This window comes from Mustela nigripes, chromosome 5 (genome assembly GCF_022355385.1).
Source record: "Mustela nigripes isolate SB6536 chromosome 5, MUSNIG.SB6536, whole genome shotgun sequence".
Lineage (NCBI taxonomy): Eukaryota > Metazoa > Chordata > Mammalia > Carnivora > Mustelidae > Mustela > Mustela nigripes.
In genome coordinates this window covers 26,474,920-26,481,367 of record NC_081561.1, presented here as the reverse complement: position 1 = coordinate 26,481,367, position 6,448 = coordinate 26,474,920, and the positions used below count along the sequence as shown (strand labels likewise).

General features: G+C 49.5%; 1 pseudogene; it reads left to right on the top strand.

Annotated features, from left to right (window-relative positions):
* Window positions 1-2,806: 2,806 nt before the first annotated feature.
* LOC132018559 (histo-blood group ABO system transferase-like) lies at window positions 2,807-3,483 on the top strand (annotated as a pseudogene).
* Window positions 3,484-6,448: the final 2,965 nt, after the last annotated feature.

The window sequence follows — 6,448 nt, the reverse complement described above, 5'->3', positions numbered from 1 at the left end:
TTTAAAAAAAAATTTTACATTTGTTTTTTTAAGAGTGAGTGAGAGAGTGTGTGAGTGGACAGGGCAGAGGAGAAGGAAAGAATCTTCAGCAGACCCCACACTCAGTGTGGAGCCTGACATAGGGCTCGATCTCGTGACCCTGAGATCATGATGTGAGTCAAAATTAAGAGTCAGACAGTTAACCAACTGTCAATTTTTAATTTTGAGGATATTATTTTATCTATTTTTTTCTTTCCCTTCTTATGCTCTGGTGTCAGATCTAAAAGCATTGCTAATTCCAAGGTTATGAAGACGTATCCCCATTAGTTTCTTCTAGGGTTTATAACTTTACCTCTTACATTTAAGCCTTTAACTTGTTTTGAGTTAGTGTTTATATGTGGTGTGAGGTAGGGGCCCTGATTGTCTAACACCCTTTGTTGAAAAGACCATTCTATCTCCCAAGTGTAATGTTGTCCATCCTCGTCAAAATTCAGAGGACTGTAGATGAAGGGTTTTATTTCTGGGCTCCCAGTTAAGTCCCACTGATCCGTATGCATACTTTAAAAAAAACCTTTTATTTAAAAGTTTTTGTAAATTTTGTTTCAGGGTGTATGCATACCTTTAGGACAGTATCACAGTGTTTTATTTACTGTTGCTTTGAATTAAGATTTGAACTTTGGAAGTATGACCTCTCACCTTTGATTTTCTTTTCCAAGGCGATTTTGGTTATCTTGTGGTTCCTTAAAATTCCATTTGACTGTTAGGATTAGCTTGTGCATTTCTTCCCAAAGGTGAAATTTCTTGGGAGCCATTGAATGTCCGCATCGCATTGTGTACTGTTGCCATCTTATAAATAGTGTCTTTTCATCACCAGGGGGTGTCCTCAGGTTGATTTAGGGTTCCCTTGCTTGCTCTCAGCAATGTTTTATAACTTTTGGCATACGAGACGTGCGTGTTCATTACATCTGTTCCTAAGTATTTGGTCAATGTTGATGTTCCCTAAAATGGAATTGTTTTTTAAGTGCCTTTTTGGATGGTTCATTGCTAGTGTATACAAACAAGAGAGATTTCTGTGTATTCATATTTAGTCCTGTAACTTTGCGGAATTAGGGAACTGGCTGTGATCATTTTTGGTTGATTCTTAAGGAAGCTCTGTGTATAAGATGCTGCGTCTCTGGTCTCTGAATAGACCTAGTTCTGTTTCCTTTCACATGTTGATTCCCTATTTCCTGCCTCACTGTTCTGGGTAGAACTTTCAGTACAATACTGAGCAAGCAGTGGAAGCCAGCATGACGAACTCAGTGATTTCAGAGTAGAGCTCAGTCCTCAAAACTGAGCATGATGTTTGGTTAGGGTTAGGGTGGAGTTAGCGTTAGGGCTTAGGGTTAGGGTCTCCCTGTCCTCCGCTGTACAGAGCCCATTCTTCCCCGGTAATCAGAGTGATCTTTTTGGAACATAACCTTTGAGCCTCTCTGTGATCTGCTCCTCAGCTGCCTGTCCTCTCCAGCCTCACCTCTCCCACCGTACTCCCCCCTCCCCCGGGGGCTTCCCAAGTGTGTGGTCATCACGCATGTGCCTTGGGCCTGACTCTAAGACTGGACATTCTCTCTGCCTCCTGCCAGGAGCACTCTCCTCTCCCCCTGCTTCATGTCTGGCTTGTTCCCCCATTGGCTTGACCTGGACTTGCCCCCCGTTGACCTGACTCGTGTCCGCTGGGTGTGTGTGGCCTTATCCCCTGTTTAAACGTAGTGCCCACTTTCCTGTGTGAGCGATTTACTAACCTGCCAGGAATGGGGCAGGCACAGGGAAGTAGCCTTAGTGCTTGTGTGAAAAAATCAGTCTCAAGGCACCTGAGTGGCTCAGTCATTAAGCATCTGCCTTCAGACCAGGCCATGATCCTGGGGTCCTCAGATTGAACCCCACCGTGTCGGGCTCCCTGCTCAGCGGGGAGCATGCTTCTTCCTCTCCCACTCCCCCAGCTGGTGTTCCCTCTCTAGCTGTCTCTCTCTCTGTCAAATAAAACCTTAAAAAATCAGTCTCAGAGGGGCTCGCCACCCTGGCTGACAACGGGGGACCTGCTGTCCCCACAGGCAGTCCCCTCAGAGAGACAAGACTTCCAACTTCTTGGGGTTGGGGAGATGTAGTCCTGGACCTGAAGGCTTCTACCCTCAGATTCACGGCTGTGGCCTAAGCAAGCCCCTCTTCTTCCAGCAGTCCTCTTTCCCCTTCCCTGCCCATGGGCTGGACCTGGTTTCTGATCTGGGGGAGTTCGAGGGTGGCCCTAGGAATAGCAGTGGTTGACTGATGGACCTTGTCAGCAAGAGGCCCAGTAGCCTTCACGGGAGGACCCTATGGCGGTGGAGGCAGCTCTATGGGGGCCAGCGACTGCCCACTCCAAGCGAAGTGGGGCAGGAGGCCAGCCGTGTTGATTCTAGCCAGTCTGTAGGCCACAGAAAGGAAGGCTGTGCCCAAAGGTGCTCCAGTCCTGGCCGGTGGGGACAGGACCTGCAGGGGCTCGGCCAAGGGAGGGCACCTGCAGGTTTGCCTGGGGCTCGGCACAGGGGGCGTTCCTGTTCCAGCATGCTGACTGTGGGGTTGGTTTCCCACCGCTGAAGCTTCAGGCTCCCCTTTGCATGATGGGGTGCTGATGGCGCCCATCTCTGGGAGCGGAAGGTCGGGAGGCCCCGTGAGCAGACGGCCCAGGGCCTATCCCCGTGAAGAAAGTGCCCACGTTCATGGGCCCCAGCTCTGGGGTCCTGCCACCAGCCTCTGACGGGGACCCTCCCCCCGCCTTGTCCCTCGTCCCTGTAGATAGGTGGTCTTCATAGACCTGTTCCTGCAGAGGGCACAGAAGCCCATCATGGTGGGACACAGGGTCACCTACTAGGTCCTCACTGGCCAGCGGGCTGCTGGGCCCGTGTGCCCTGCTGGGAGGGCTGGAGGGTGGTGGTCCTCGAGGTCCCCGGTGTCCCGCACTGCAGGATGTCCATGCAGCGCATGGCGATGGTCAGCCGCCTCTGTGAGCAGCGCTTGCTCTGTGAGGTGGACCACCTGTTGTGTGCGGATGTGGACGTGAAGTTCTGCGACCATGTGGACATGGAGATCCTGTCTCCCCCTTTGGTACCCTGCACCCCAGTTTCCACTGGCTGTCCAATGAAGACTTTTCAGCTACCAGCGCAGGCCACTGTCCCAGACCCACATCCCCAGGGACCAGCGCAACATTTACTACACGGGGGCTTATTTTGGGGGATTGGCGGTGGTGATTTACTGACTGACCTTGGCCTGTCACCAGGCGATGGGGGTTGACCTGGCCAATGGGATTGAGGTTGTGTGGCGTGAGGAGAGCCATTGAACAGGTACCTGCTGGGCCATAAACCCACCAAGGTGCTATCCCCGGAGGACCTGTGTGACCTGCAGAGGCCAGGCTGCCCTCCCCCAACCCTTCATGAAGAAGCTGCGATTCAGGCCATGCCCAAGAATCAGCAGGACATCCGGGGCTCATGAGGGCCTGTCCTGTCTCCATCGAGGGGGGTGTGTGCCATCCTGAGCAGAGCTGTCAGAGCAGGTTCCTACTCCTGTCCCCTTGAGGGAGACTGTGGAGCCCAGCTCTGCGCACATGGACATGTCCAGGGCCCCCAGCTGCACTCACACACAAGAGGCCCCCCTGGGGACACAAGGTCTCTTTGTGGTCACTGTGTTCTGATAACTTCTGGGTCATTTGCAGCTGTGAATGGTCTAGTTTTATGTCAGATGTTTTCCTGTGTCCAGGCTGAGCAACCATCTTTAAAAAGAACAATCAAATGGAAAGGTTTTCTTCCTGGTTCTAGACAGACACTGCCTGGGGGGTGGGAGTGGTCCTGCAGCGGCGGGGAGCCAGCCTGGCCTATGGCTGGGTCTTCCCTCCCAGTCCGTGCACCTTGCCGACGCCTTGGGGCTTCAGAGTCAGGGGTGTGCCGAGCCACCCGTCAGAGCCCCAGTCCCCTGACCGCCAGAGGCCTTGGCCATGGCCACTAGCTCAGCCTCCAGGAGCGCAGAGCCCTCTGGGATATGTATGGTTTCTGCCTTGGTTTTATTTTTTATTTTTTTATTTAACTTAATTCTTTAAATTTAAAAATTAAATTTAAATTCTTTAGCCAACATATAGTACGTCAGCAGATCTTAATGTGTTTGGTGATTGATTAGTTGCCTGTAACAGCCGGTGCTCATCCCAGCACGTGGCCTCCTGAATACCCATCATCCGGCTACCCCTCCCCCCACCCCCTCCCTTCTATAGCCTCAGTGTGTTTCCTGGAGTCCAGAGTGTCTCATGGTTTGTGTCCCTCTCTCATTTCTTCCCATTCAGTTTTCCCTCCTTCCCCTGTGCTCCTCCACTCTATTCTTTATGTTCCATGTATGAGTGAAACCTTGTGATAATTGTCTTTCTCTGCTTATTTCACTCAGCATAGTCCCCTCCAGTTCCATCCATGTCAGTGCAAACGGTGGGTGTTCATCCTTTCTGATGGCTGAGGAATGTTCCATTGTATATATGGACCACATCTTCCTTATCCATTCATCTGTTGAAGGGCATCTTGGCTCTTTCCACAGTTCGGCTACTGTGGCCATTGCTGCTGTGAACATTGCGGTGCAGATGGCGCTTCTTTTCACTACATCTGTATCACTGGGGCAAATATCCAGGAGTGCAGTTGCTGGGGTGTAGGGGAGCTCTATTTTCAACTTATTGAGGAACCTCCATACTGTTTTCCAGAGCGGCTGCACCAGCTTGCATTCCCACCAACAGTGTATGAAGGTTCTTGTTTCTCTCCAATGTCGCCAACACTTGTTGTCTCCTGTGTTGTTAATTTTAGCCATTCTGACTGGTTTAAGGTGGATCTCATTATAGTTTTGATTTGTATTTCCCTCATGTTGAGGGATGTTGAGCAGTTTTTTATGTGTCTGGTGGTCATTTGGATGTCTTCTTTGGAGAAATGTCTGTTCATGTCTTCTCCTTTCTTTCTTTTTTTAATGTTTTTGCATTTATTGATTTTTAAAAAATTTTCAGCATAACAGTATTCATTATTTTTGCACCACACCCAGTGCTCCATGCAATCCATGCCCTCTCTAATACCCACCACCTGGTTCCCCCACCTCCCACCCCCTGACCCTTCAAACCCCTCAGATTGTTTTTCAGAGTCCATAGTCTCTCATGGTTCACCTCCCCCTCCAATTTCCCCCCACTCCCTTCTCCTCTCCATCTCCCCTTGTCCTCCATGCTATTTGTTATGCTCCACACATAAGTGAAACCATATGGTAATTGACTCTCTCTGCTTGACTTATTTCACTCAGCAGAATCTCTTCCAGTCCCGTCCATGTTGCTACAAAAGTTGGGGATTCATCCTTTCTGATGGAGACATAATACTCCATAGTGTATATGGACCACATCTTCCTTATCCATTCGTCCTTATTTCTTGATTGGATTATTTTATTCTGTGGGTGTGGAGTTTGATAAGTTCTTTCTAGATTTTGGATACTAGCCCTTTATCTGATATGTCATTTCCAAATATCTTCTCTCATTCTGTTGGTTGTCTTTTGGTTTTGTCGACCATTTCCTTTGCTGTGCAAAAGCTTTCTGTCTTGATGAAATCCCAACAGTTCATTCTTGCTTCTGTTTCCCTTGTCTTTGGAGACTTGTCTAGCAAGAAATTGCTGTGGCTGAGGTCAAAGAAGTTGCTGCCTCCATTCTCCTCAAGGATTTGGATGGATTCATGTCTCACCTTGAGGTCTTTCATCCATTTGGAGTCTACTTTTGTGTGTGGTATAAGGAAATGGTCCAGTTTCATTCTTCTGCATGTGACTGTCCCGTGTTCCCAGCATCATTTATTGAAGAGACTGTCTTTTTCCCATTGGACATTCTTTCCTGCTTCGTTAAATTAGTTGATCATAAAGTTGAGGGTCCATTTCTGGGTTCTCTCTTGTTCTGCTGATCTGTGTCTGATTTTGTGCTGATACTGTACTGTCTTGATGATTACTGCCTTGTAATACAGCTTATGGTCACCTGCCTTGGTTTTAAATGGCTGTTTCTGTGCTGACACTTGTGAAATGTGGGTGCTCACTCAGTCTGGATGCACGTCCCATTGGGATTCCTCAGTGCCCACCGGTGGGTCTGCACTTGTGCCCTCATCTGCCTGCACGGCATCTGAGCGAGCATTCAACTGAGTGCCTGCTGTGAGCTCCAACAGGGCTCACAGCACGAGAGTGAGAACTAAGATACAGGATCCCTGCCCTCCTAGGACTTGGGATGGCTCCGTCCTCCTGCCTCTCTTCTTTCCTATTGTGCTGTAACTGACATACAACTGATACTGTTAAGCATGTTTCAGGGTCCAGTTCAGTGGCGATAAGTACACTCACTGTTCTGCACCTGCCACCTCCGTCCATCGCTGCCATTTCTTCATCATCCCAAGCTGAACCTCTGCCCACGAGACCCGAATCCCCA